At 36.0% G+C, this 13,500-nt stretch overlaps 1 protein-coding gene across 2 annotated transcripts in view; it reads left to right on the top strand.

The window, feature by feature from the left end:
- Positions 1 to 13,500, top strand: part of LOC107695009 (zinc finger protein 609-like) — a 131,938-nt gene that overhangs the window by 7,422 nt on the left and 111,016 nt on the right. Inside the window, exon 2 of one of the 2 annotated variants that reach the window (XM_016494764.1) lies at positions 3,033 to 3,128. The gene's annotated coding sequence lies outside the window, so the exon portion shown is untranslated. Of the gene's footprint in view, positions 1 to 2,689; positions 3,129 to 13,500 lie in introns of those variants that run through there. The other variant, XM_016494766.1, reaches the window with a different exon arrangement.

Below are 13,500 nucleotides of genomic sequence, written 5' to 3'. Positions count from 1 at the left end.
CTGCTGATTGGCTTCATCACTCTGTCTCCTCTCCACCAATAAGCTGGTGTGTGGTGGGCATTCTGGCGCACTATGGCTGCCGTCGCATCATCCAGGTGGATGCTGCACACTGGTGGTGGATGAGGAGATACCCCCTGACAATGTAAAGCGCTTTGAGTGCCTAGAAAAGCGCTATATAAATGTAATGAATTATTATTATTATTATTAAAATTATTATTATTATTATTATCATGATTTATTTTTTCCGTAATCTCATCATAAAAGTTTTCTCATGATCTCAACATAGCAAAAGATGTTTTTGCGTGATCACAATTTAATATTTTTGTGATCTCGACATAACAATTATGTTTTCTCACGATCACGACTTAATTCTCATTGATTTTGACATAAAAGTTATTTTCTCGTTATCACGATTTAATTTCCTTGTGATCTCAACATGAAAGTACTTTTAGTTATCAAGACTTAATTTTCTTGTGATCTCAACATAAGTTGTTGGTATGTGGTATGTGACTGAAAATCTAAGAAATATAAAGAAATATTAAATTACGACATAAAATATACAATAAATAAAAAGTGCATACATAATATATGTTACAATTATCATTTTGCTTAACTCTCTATGCTGGATGGATAGATAGATAGATAGATAGATAGATAGACAGATAGATAGATAGATAGATAGATAGATAGATAGATAGATAGATTACCACAATTTTTGCTGTACATGTGTTTACCACTATGTTTACTATCACATTTTGTGTGTTTTACCAGAATCTCCATATTGAGATCGTGTAATTATGATAATTTCAACATCATCATTCACATGTCATGAGGTAATATTCCCCTCCTGTTTTGAGGGATGGAGATCCATGCGTGTAAAATGGAGGCGGCTGGTGTTCATGAAGGTTTGGATGTGTTGGCCAGGAGAAGATGAAGGAGCAGGACGATTGCCACCCTCACAGTGTGAAAATTATCCCATTAATTCACTTCCCCCGGCTGCTCTGTCCCTGAACACAACAGCACTCCATTCTTCCTCTCTCTCTCTCTTTCTCTCTCTCTCTCTCTTGTCAGAACAACATTATCATATCCTGGTTGCCTCGGCAACTGGCTTGGAATGCCTCAATTTTCCCATCACCTTGGAGCCCTGAGTAAACAGAGGAGATTATCATTCCGTGTTCTATGACAAACACAGTGTCACGTCTGCTTATCATAACGCTTGTACTCCTGCTTTCTATGTTCCTGCTGCTGGATGACAGACATCAGATATGACATCTGGCTTCACAGTTATGCAGTGTGAGGTTATCGATGAAAGAGATCTGTTGGGAGTAATAAAAACGCTGCTGCTGATATAAGCCGGACTGGTTGCTTTGGTTTAATGCTCTGTATTCTTCAGACTTAGTCAATGATTTCTGCTGTGGAACATGCCATAAGTGACTGAAAATCTAGGGAAATATAAAATTATAAAATACAAGAAATGAAAAGTGTACATACATGATGTATGTCATAGGCTCATTATTTTTCTGTCTATACTTTTGTGCCAATAGATTGATAGATAAAAAATGTCCAGATTTTTAAGTGCATTGTTACAGAGAACGTATACAATGTGTATAAAATATACTCTCTCTCTCTACACATGAATTAATGTATAATTATATATATATATATATATATTTTTTTTTTTTATTACCTATATTTTTATATCTATATTTTATTTTCTGGAGCAAATAAATAAATAAATAAAAATGAATAAATAAATAAAATTAACAGATTTTAAAGTGCTTTTGTTAGAGAGAAATTAACAACACACACACGCACACATTAGACATTTTATTTATTTGTGATTTGTACAGGTATGTCACTGCAAAGACTTTGTGATTATTATAAATTTGTAAGGCTGAAATAATTGTATAAAAACATGCATAATGCATAATTATACATTTAGATAGATTATACAGATATATTTGTAGTTTTATAGATTTATATTTTTAATTCTTTTTTGAATTACTTATATATTTTTTTTTTTACAATTTTCTGACATTTATATTTTTTTTTTTTTTTTTTTTTTTTAAAAAAAAAAAAAAAAAAAAAACTCTAGCTTTCTATTCTACTTGTTTTTCTTTGTTTGTGTATATATATATCGAAGTAATCTATCCTCCCTACGTCAAGATTACTTCGTCTATTCGACGTGACTCAGCAGAAAAGTACCAATCACAGAACGATACCCTAACGTTAGGGTATGGGTCCCATAACTTTAACTAATTCCTAATGTTCTAGGAACGTTTTGTGCACCCATAAATTTCTGACATTTATATTTTTTTTTTTTTTTTTTATCTCTTAATAAATAAATATACCAGTAAACATTGCTGCATGGTGTATTTTTGTATGTTTGATGAGTGAACATATATGTTGGTATTGTCTTTTTTAATACTACACAAATAAATAAACAAATAAATAGTGCTGTATGAAGAACATTTGTGTGTTTAATGAGTAAACTTATGGTGTTGATGTTGTTTTTTGAGCTTACATACACAAATAATCATTGTTGCATGAAGTACATTTGTGTGTAAAGTTGTCTTAAACTTCCCTGCATCTCAATCCAGAGCTCTGCCTCCAGCTCCGAGTTTCTCTCAGTCGATCCGCTCCAGGTGGATTCGTGTATCCAGGCTGTGAATGAGCTCATGTTGGGTTGCAGTGGTTCAATGTCTCGCGGTGAGAGATGCAAACAAGCGTAAAGAGCCATTAGAGCTCTAGTGGAAGCAAAGCAAAGGTCTGCAGCTGATTCTCTCTGCGTGTGTTTGGGACATATACTCTGAGTCTGATCGCTGGGGATCTATCGCGTTGAGAATTGAGGACACTTGAAATGTCGTGTTTCCAGCTGCTTTTTCCGCTGGCTGTCCTGGATCTGGAGTGGATCTGAACTGTTCCGATGGCTGCAGTCCAGTGAAACCGGCCTGTCTTTGGATCTGTGTGTGTGTGTGTATGAATGTGTGTGTGTGCGCATGGGTGTATGTGTGTGTATGAGTCCGTATGAGTGTGTGTGTAACCCCAGCACATTTCCTTGGAGGGGTATTTTAGTTGTTTTTGTGATCTATGGGATGCATCTAGATCGGGCTGGATCCTCTGGGGGGGTGAGTGTGCATGTTTATTACATTTTATGTATATAGTGCAGGAATTTTTTGGTGCTGCCACTTATTCTCTAGTTTTAGCCGTCAGGATTAGCACTGCATTGACCTCATGGCAGGTTTGCATGCCTGAAATGTCACGGTAATGAACCAAGACTGATTTATTTCATTATGTTTATTGAAATAGTGTAAATATGTTTTGTTTTTGTATTCTCTATGGTTTTTGTGCGTTTCGCTGGATTTGGTTATTTGAGCTACCTCGGCATATCTCAGATGTGTTGTTGATGTCTAATGTGTCAAACATGTATATTATTGAGGTACTTGTTATTGTTTTGTTCAGATATGTCTATACGAGTAAATCAGTCTGAATGCTAATGCTAACGCTACTGCTCTTTGTCATATCTGCCGTTAGCTCTGCTAGCGCACCTCGAGTGTTTTTGAGCGGTATAAAAATCATATTTGACAGCGACAGAGGTGATATTTGTGTTTTTGTTGATGAGAGGGTAGTGATTGATCTGTTGGGCTTGATTTGTGTGTCGGTTTGATCAGTTAGTCGAGTGTGTGTGTGATGAACTCGTGCTTACAAAAGCTAAAGCGGCTAAACAACGTGTGTGTGTGTTTGTGTGAGTGAGTGTGTGTGTTTGTGTGAGTGTGTGTGTGTGTGTGTTTGTGTGAGTGAGTGTGTGAGTGTGTGTGTTTGTTTGTGTGTGTGTGAGTGTGTGTGTGTGTGTGTGTGTGTGTGTGTGTGTTGAGCAGAAAAACATTCACACACACTCACTGTATTTCTCAAAGTAATATGATAATACCATGGTATTCATGAAGTACATTCGAATTGCTTAAGTGCAACAGTGCATGTGTATGGAAATTATTAAGTGTGGTAGTATGGTATTACCATGTTTTTGGACATGTACAATGATTGTGTCATGGTATTCTTGGAAGTGCATTGGAGAACCGTTTAAAAATACCAGGATACATACATTTTAGTACCATATAAATAAAAAAACCATGATGGTACCATAACTGTTCCATGGTGCAACCTAGTTTTTGTGAGGGAAGGCACCACCTTGGTATAATCATGAGTGACTGATATGGGTTTTAATGGCTGATATCTAGAGAGCAGGTGGTTGATTTGTTTAAAGCAATTCAATGGTATAAAATGAAAAGTAGCGCTGGGTGGTATGACCAAAAATTTATATCACGGTATTTTTCAAAATTATACTGGTTTCACGGTACACGACGGTATTTTTTTTCATGCATGACCGGGTGTTAACCATATTTTCTACTGATTGAGAGGAAATACTGCAGTATATTGACTTAGAATGCCCTATTTTACTGTGGTGATGATGAGTGAATATTGTCAAAAAATACCACACTAAATAGTGACTAAACACGACCCCTTTTAATACATGTTAACCAGGAGTCACTCTCATTTATAATCGCGGCATCGTCTGATAAAATCAACACGCATCTACACTATAAAATTCATATCATAACAAAAATAAAAACCGGTATTCGGTATGAACCGGTATACCACCCAGCACTAATGAAAAGTATACACAATTTTTGCTGCAATATTTGCTGAATTCACTAAAATCTGTTATAACAAATCCTGTCAATGCGTTTTGGGTTTGACATCGCGCATGTTCCCATATTCATTATTTACTCACCCTCTTTTTGTTACAACCATGACTTCAGTTGAACACAAAAAGGTTAATATTTGGGCTTTTAGCCTCTAAAATGACAATGTTTCATAACAGCAGTCCATACGACTCATGCACTACATACTCCAAGTCTTTTGAAGTCATATGGTAGCTTTGTATGACGAACAGACCCAAATTTTTCATATGACTTTATAAGACTTGAAATGTAGTGCATATTATATAACATTACGTTTATGCGGCATGCAGATGCTTTTATCTAAAACGGCCAACGTTGCATTCAAGGTCTACTTTTGATCAGTTCATGCATTCTCTGGGAATTTAACCCATGACCTTGGTGTTGCTGGCGCTGTGCTTTACTGTCGCACAACTCATATGGACAACTGTTATGATGCTTTTAATACTCTTAAGGTGTTTTTATGTCATTTTGAAGCTTAAAATCTCCAGTCCCTATAGAGCACAAAAGCGTTTCCCATTTTTTCAGCGGCCTTGGTTCTGGAAGTATTTTTCCCATAGGGATTTTTAAAAAGTCTTTGTTAAAGAGTTGTAATCCACAAACCAAATCAGACAAAAAGACAAAGTTACAAGGCTGTGAACTTAATGGCTTTAATGAGAGAAAGGACCGCAATCCTATGAAGCAATGATATAATCAAATTAAAAACAATAGAGAAATTAAAGCTATTTATTTAAAGATGTTGATTATGTATTTAGATTGAACCAATTAATTTTACGTTTACTGCAAAAAATGCATTTATATTTGGTCAATTGCAATCCTTCCTGGGAGTTGGTGGTTGTTTTGGTGTGATTTACTTGTCCCTGGTTGGATATTTCTTTGTAGAATCACGGTTAACAGTTTTTCACTGCAAATTTTAATATTAAACATGATTATTTAAAAAAAAAGAAGTTTAATTATTGCTGGCTGATGGCTTTAATAGAAACATATATACCATTAATTAACAACCTTGTAGCTCACAGTAGGTCTGTCTTTAATGGTTTATAAGTTAAAGACAGACCTAAAATAATTTCCACCTTTGGAGAAAATGAATGGGATTTTTTACTTCCGGAAGCTAACTGTTGGATTCAAAAAAGTATGTTATTCAAAATTTCTCAGAAAAGTCATACCCTATTGTTTTGTTTGAGTAAATAATGGTAGAATTGTCTTTGTTGAGTGAACAGAGAACACGCACACACTGACAGATCAAAAACTTTGTTTTCAGCACTGCTTTCATAAAGCAGTTTGGTAGAGCGAGGGTCAGTTATCAGGAAAGAACAGCAGCTTGATTTGTTTTGGTGTCAGTTTGTCATCCTACCACAGTAATTGTGATGTCCCGTTTAGTTTGCTGAAGGGCAGAATCATCCCTCGAGTGTCTTTCCTCATTCCTGCCGTCAAACTGCTCAAGTCCTCTCAAAATCTTTGTGGAAAAACCGTCGTCTTCCTTAACGTGAGCCAGCATTGACATTTGCACCGTTAGTGATCAGAAATTCAGCCGCACATGCACGAAAGCCATGAAAATGTACACTTTGCATTAATAATTCAAGGTCTGCCAGTGCTCTTGGCGTCGATGGAGTGGTCCGAGGTGCTTTTCCACAGGTTCAAAGACTTCAAGTCATTACAACTAATGTAACATCATCGAGTTCAATTCGCGCAAAATACTGTCTCTTGCCATTTGGCAGCGTCTGTTTCCATTAAGTCCAAAACAGCAGTTTCTGCCAGAATATCACAGTGCACTGCCAAAGACGGTCTGATGTTCTGCCGGGGCTCCAAGACTGTAAATATTCTTAACGGATATTTGCAGTCCTGGATGCTGATTTGTCGATACAGCATTCAAAACAAAGATCGTCATGCAAAATGATGCCACTTTACGGCTTGACCAAACTTGGGTATATCCTTTCAATGCATGTGCAGAAAATGCGACTGTTGCATTGTTTCTTGTTAGTTCAGTGTGGTAGTTGTATTCTCTGTGTGCATTAATCGAGTATAAAAACAAACCCAGAAAGCTTGCAATGCAAAACCGCAAGTGCTAATGTTTGAGTGAGTGGAAGCATTTTGCTGTCGAAAACCTTTACAGTTCTAGAAATGAGAATTCAGTTCCAGAAATGTGTGTTTGGAAAGTACCTGACTTTTTTGCAAGTTTTTAGGGGTTTATGGTTCTCTTTATGAATTGTGCATAAGCACTGATCATTGTGGTGGCGCTCTGATTTATGCTGTGTGCATTAGAGAGTCATTGCTCAAGTTATTTTCATCTTAGTTCCCCATTTCTAATTTAAGTGCTGAAAAGCACCTGAAATCTGAGCTTTATAACCTGCCTTTATTCAAGATTTACACAGGATTTTTATTTTGTCCTAGACGCCGCCTTCTGTTGCGTTAACGTGAATCGTTTATGATCTTCATTGAGTCACTAGGCTCTTTTGAGATTATCGACATCAGGAAAATGGTTTATTATAAAATAAAATGTAATTAGTTATTGAATCGTGGTGTCTTTTATTGTATTGCACTTGGTTCCGTTTTATTAATGCAGTACATCTCTGAAGCTCAATTTTGAATTGGTTTTGGGTAGGGGTGCTCCGATTGATCGGCTACCAATCACTATCGGCCGATAATCACGTTGGGATGATTGATTGATGATTGATCCCCATTTCTGCCACTGAATAAAAAACAAAAATTGTAATTGTGACTTATAAAGTCAGAATAGTGGGATATAAACTCGCAATTCCAAGAAATAAAGTCATAATTGCTATCTTGAGGCTTGTCGGTTTATATCTTGCAATTCTGACTTTATATCTCACAATTCTGAGTTTTTTTTCTTGCATTTGCGAGTTTATATCACGCAGTGGCCTACTGACTTTATACTTTATACTGACTTTAAAACTGCAACTGCGAGTTTCTGTCACGCAATTTTGAGAAAAAAGTCAGAACTGCGAGCTTGCATTTCAGTTTTGGTGTGAAAGGGCTCTTACATTTGCCAAAAATATAACTTTTTTTATATTAAAGGCACAATATGTAATTTTCACCGCTAGAAGACGCGTATTCAAAATAAACAAAGAAGCAAAGGCATAGTTAGATGACGCCGTGACTGAGTGTGGAATCATGGGAGTTGTCGTCTTCATCCCCACAGCCGACGCAATCCGACGGGACTCGGGCAGAAATCATGTTCCTGGATGAGCTAATGATTTATTAACGTAGTAGAATGAAGCAGGGTGAGGCTGGAAGCCGCCGAAGCGAAACGAGGCCACTGAACGAGTGCGACACACGGCTCGAAAGCAGCGGAGCTTTTATTATGCCACAGTCGAGCGCTTCCGCTGCTTCCGGTCGTGCGTATGTGGGGTAAAGCAGCGCCGTTTTATCATACTAGATACATTTGAAAGTTCTGTTATAATGCTACTCTGTGCGGTCGTCTCCTGTCTAATAAAACGCACAGCATATTAAAGCGTCTTTGGTGTTTCCATGTTTTCTACAAAACAAAACCGGAAATTGAGGGGTTATGACGTCATTGGCAGGCGACACAATGACACTATGGACACGGTCCGTGTCACTAGTTAAAATCGCTTATTTCTCTGGATTTATACATTCTTCGAAAAATTTGGGATAATGTAAGTACACAAGTCACAAAATATATAACACTGTTCTAGTGGTTTTTGGATATTTTAATAAAAACATCTTACATATTGTGCCTTTAAAAGCAAACAAGCAAGCCAGGCCAGATGAAAAAAGTAACGCAAAAGTAATGCAATGCATTACTTTCCATAAAAAGTAACTCAATTACTTACTATTTTAAACAGTAACACAGTATTTTAGAGAGTAACACAGTATTATAATGCATTACTTTTAAAAGTAACTATGCCCAACACTGTCAATGACTGTTTTTAAAATTTGACTTACAGCTTGTAATGTTGCAAATATTCATTAATGTAGATTTACATTTATTTATTTATTTATCCGTTTATTGCATTTATGTCAATGTGGAGCGCTACAGCAAAAACTATTCCAATAGTAGAATACCAAAACTTTAGAGAGTAACACAGTATTATAATGCATTACTTTTAAAAGTAGCTATGCCCAGCACTGTCAATGACTGTTTTTAAAATTTGACTTACAGCTTGTAATGTTGCAAATATTAATTAATGTAGATTTACATTTATTTATTTATCCATTTATTGCATTTATGCCAATGTGGAGCGCTACAGCAAAAACTATTCCAATAGTAGAATACCAAAACATCAGCCAGGCCAATTAATCAGACGATTTGGCCGTTTTATTAAAGTATGTCTCTGGAGGCCATGTATGACAGTGATTTAACCCAGTTTTTTAATTGATTTTAGGTAAAACCCGTTTGAGTGTTCTGCGGTTGGATGGATAACCTGCATTCAGTACGGTTTGGTGCATGTTCAGGATCCAGCAGACGCCTTTTTGGCATCAGGTGCTGTTGCGGTCTGAGTTGTCCTGATCCACAACAAAGCCTCCTGGAGATAAATGGCTTGCTGGGGATTTCTATTCCTGCGGCGAGCGCGGTGAGGTGAGCTCAGGATAACGTCTGCTAAGTCACTCTCTCCCTCGCTCTGACATTTTGTTATCGTGCTGCCATTTGGCCGGAACCCAAGTGGATTCTAGCGCAGTGAAAGATGAACGCTTTGCTCATCGGGCCTGGAGCGGAGCGTGTTGAATGACAGGGGTGCGGTACGAGTCCTTACATACACTCCAGAGCGGGACGCTGTTCAGGATTTTACACCCCTCATAAAGCTTTGTAACTGTCTTGAACGGCAGTGAGTTACGGCCTCGTCTTCAGCTCGCTGTTGGGGGCCGTGTTTTGTGCTTCTGTCTTGTTTCCAATTCTAGTGAATGAGGGGGATTTTAGCTTGATTCAGTCTGTTTTTGGCCAATCTGGGCTCATATTGGACTTCCTTCATTGCAGATGGACTTTTCTTGAATATTCCATCATAGTCAATGGAAGTTGCATGGAGTTTTGTATTTTTAGGTACAGTTGTGAGTTTTCTTTGTCTGTTGCCATTTTGTTGGTACTCCTAAAAAGTTTTTAAATCAGCTTTCTTCAGTTTTTTTCAACCGCTTCTGTCTGAGATTAATGTTGAAGCTTTAATGCATCAATGGATCTTTTATGAAGCTTTTGAGTTCTTGCTAAACCTCCTTTAAAGTTATCGATATGTTTGAACAGCCAGCATTGTCTTTCTTAGCTTACATAGTTTGTTCAGCTACTTAAGTTTTGTTGTTGTATTTTAATGCATGTCAATTATGTCAACAGATATTCTTAAAATTAAATTTATAGCTTGTAATGCTGAAAAAAAAAACACATTTTAATTTACATTTATTTATTACCGTGTATTAGGGCTGTGCAAAAAATCGAATGCGATTTTCATGCGCATCTCGTCAGTAAAGCCGGTTCTGTGATTAGTAGTAAATCTCCAGCACGTGCTTTCAGATGGAGCAGCATTTACTACACAGAGCCGTAGTTCACTGACAAGCTACACAAAATCACGTTCAAAATCGGCAAAGAATCGCCTGCGAGTAATTAGTTGTTGAACATTGGCATATTTTATTGTATTGCTCTTGTTTCCGTTTTATTAGAGCGATGTGTCTTTCAAGCCCAATTTTTTAAATTGATTTTAGGGAGTTCTTGCTAAACCTCCACTGTTACAACTTGTGCTGTTGCAAACCTTAATTCTTACCTTAATTCATTTTCTGCATTTATGCCAATGAGGAGCTCTATAATGAAAACAATTCAGATAGTAGAATACCAATACATCAGCCAGGCCAATTAATTAGACGTTATCTGGCAATTTTAAGATTATTGCCATTAGCTGTATCTGATTGGCCAGTTCACAGAAGTGCATATTTTACATTTATTCATTTAGCAGATGCTTTTATCTAAAGCACATTTTCAGGTTTCAAATAGCCACATTTTTAGTAAATTGAGTAAATACTGTGTAAAGTAAGTGTTTATTTCAGCAATTTATTGTGCATATGACATTGAAATTGCATTAGGTATCAGTATCGGCATTGGCCAAAGCTAGTTTTATTCTCATTTGGCACTTGACGAGCGTTTAATTTGTATGCTGAGATGTTTCGTCTCCTTGTCATTTGCATATGGTGCTAATTTGTGTCCTTGCGTGTTTGTTTTCATTGTACCTCCGTCAGTTGCAGGCAGATGTGCTTCTGTTAATGTGCTAAAATCAGGGTTGAATGTGTGGGAAACATCAGCAGCAGCTTCGTCTTTATTTAATTACACCGTTATTTCTGCACGGCTGCACGGTTGTTTTCTTTCTCCATGCTAGTGGAGTCTGACTTGATGGTGTTAATCTTTATTGACAATTTATTTGTAGATGAAATTTGTTTGTGAGTCGTGTAAAAGTGCTGCCAAAGGCTGGAAGAGCAGCATTTCTGCTTCACTGTTGGCCCTGTGCAACATCATCGTGTGATGATGCCGCCCGGGACGCTCGTCAACCAATCAAGATGTGAAATGAGCACCTGCCACCTGCTAAGTGCAGGAATATTTAGCCGGTAGACAGCGTGAGTTTGTCAGAGGTTTCTAGCGCTGTGACAGATGACTGCGTCTACATTCATGACATGTCCAAATCATTATATCTGCACTGTTGTTTACTTCACTGGTTTGCACTCTTATATATATATATATTTTTTACATTTTACCTTATTTGTATATTTGTATAGTTGTATTTTATATTTAATCTGTATATCTGTATTTATGTTCTACTGTTAGTGTTATCTGTATGCACCAAGGGTCTGAGAGTAACGCAATTTCAATTCTCTGTGTGTATGTGCTGTACATGTGGAAGAATTGACAATAAAGCAGACTTGACTTGACTTGACTTGATGTCAGGTACTGCGATTTTCTGCTGCCTTTTCATCCTCGTTCAGACCTCAGCACTGTTTGGTGGCTAAAAGTGCTGTTTGTTTGAAGAAAGATAGATTAGTGGTGAATGACTGAGAAAAACCATCTCTAAGAACAAGGAAAGGAAGCCATTATGGGATTTGTTAAAAGAGAGATTATAGGATTTCTGTATGCAGTCTTAATCTTAATATTTTGGATATTTTTGAAGATCGAAATCTTTTTAATCTTTAGAAATATTTAAATCTTTATTTTTTAACCACATTTAAGAGAATAATTTAAAATCAATTTACTGCTTCAGTTTGAATGAATGTTCATTTTTAAAATGTTTCTATTTTTCTTTTTTATTGATGTTTTGAAATGTTTTAATTGCTAAATAACAAATTAATTGCTAATCATTTATTTTGTATTGAAAACATTCTCACGTCTTCATCTTAATATATTGGATAAATGTTAAACTTGTAATGTATTTTTTGTCTTTTTTTTTCAACCACAATTAATTTATTTAAAATTAATTTAACTACTTTAGTTTGAATGAATGTTCGTTTTTGTCATTAACTTCTAATATAAAAATGGAAATTTATTAAAACTATTTCTATTTTTAATTGAACATTTTTAAAGATGTTTCTATTTTTTTATTGAAATGTTTCAATAAAACAAGTTTTAGTTACTAATTAATTAGTGGCTAATCTTTTATTTTGCATGGAAAACATTCTCGTCTTCATCCTTATATATATTGGATAAAATATTGATATTTATTTTTTTAACCACAATCAAACGAATTTATTTTGAATGTTAATTTTTGTTGTCAAAGTTCTGATATCAAAAATTAAATTTATTAAAATATTCCAGCTATCCCCCCCCCCCCCCCATTTTTTTATTCTAATGTTCAAATGTTTTAATTGCTAATTAATTGATTGCTAATCTTTTGTAAAGTCTCTTTAACCAAAAAAAAAAACAACAAAAAAAACAGTTGCTTAATGGCTTCATCCTCCACAAAATGACATTATGATGTTGGATTAAATATTAAAATTGTCGTTTTTAAAGGTGTTTTTTTTTTTTTTACAACCACAATTAAGTGAATTGATTTAAAATAGTTTCACAACTATGGGCTAAATGATTGTTAATTTTTGTCATGTCAAACATCTAATATAAAAAACTGGAAACTGCAAATATTTATTTTTAATTAACTTAAATGTTTTAATCAAACACATTTTAATTGCAAATTACTTAATTGCTAATCGTTTGAAAGTTCTCTTTAATATACAAAAGCTATTCGGCATCCTCCACCATGAAATAACATTATTTTGTAGGGAGAACTTCTCATGTGTTCATCTTTATATATTAGATAAAATATTAAAGGGATAGTTCTAGAGGTCGACCGATGTATCGGTTTTGCCGATTAATCGGCACAGATAGTTGATTGCTGGAACAATCGGTTATCGACAAAAATCCATGCCGATAGTTTTCCGGGTTGCGTCCATTGCTGGAGCGGCTGAGAAGGGTCTGCTGTCATTACACAGTGCGAGAGCGGCCTCTAGTGGTTGAAATCACTGACAGCACGTGCTATTTGTTTAGACACGTGATACTGCACGCTGAACAGAGCGGGAAACTTCAGACGCGGATTTAAATGCAGCCGACAGAAAATCCTGCCGCGCCACAGAGCGCCATTCACATAGTTTTCCTTTAAATTACATTATATTGGTCCCGAATCATTGTTAATGTACATAATGAATTGTGTATTGTGCATTTTCAGCAAAACGTTTGTCTTTCTGTGGCTCTAATAAAGTCTGTGTGCTTCATTTATAGAGCTATAATATAGGTCGCGCTTTCTCTTTCCGTTTGCTCCGTTTTTTAAACACC

This window comes from Sinocyclocheilus anshuiensis, unplaced genomic scaffold (assembly GCF_001515605.1).
Source record: "Sinocyclocheilus anshuiensis isolate Anshui unplaced genomic scaffold, SAMN03320099.WGS_v1.1 scaffold923, whole genome shotgun sequence".
Taxonomy (NCBI): Eukaryota; Metazoa; Chordata; class Actinopteri; order Cypriniformes; family Cyprinidae; genus Sinocyclocheilus; species Sinocyclocheilus anshuiensis.
Note: the sequence above shows the minus strand (reverse complement) of the source record. Positions and strands in the feature narration are given on the sequence as shown.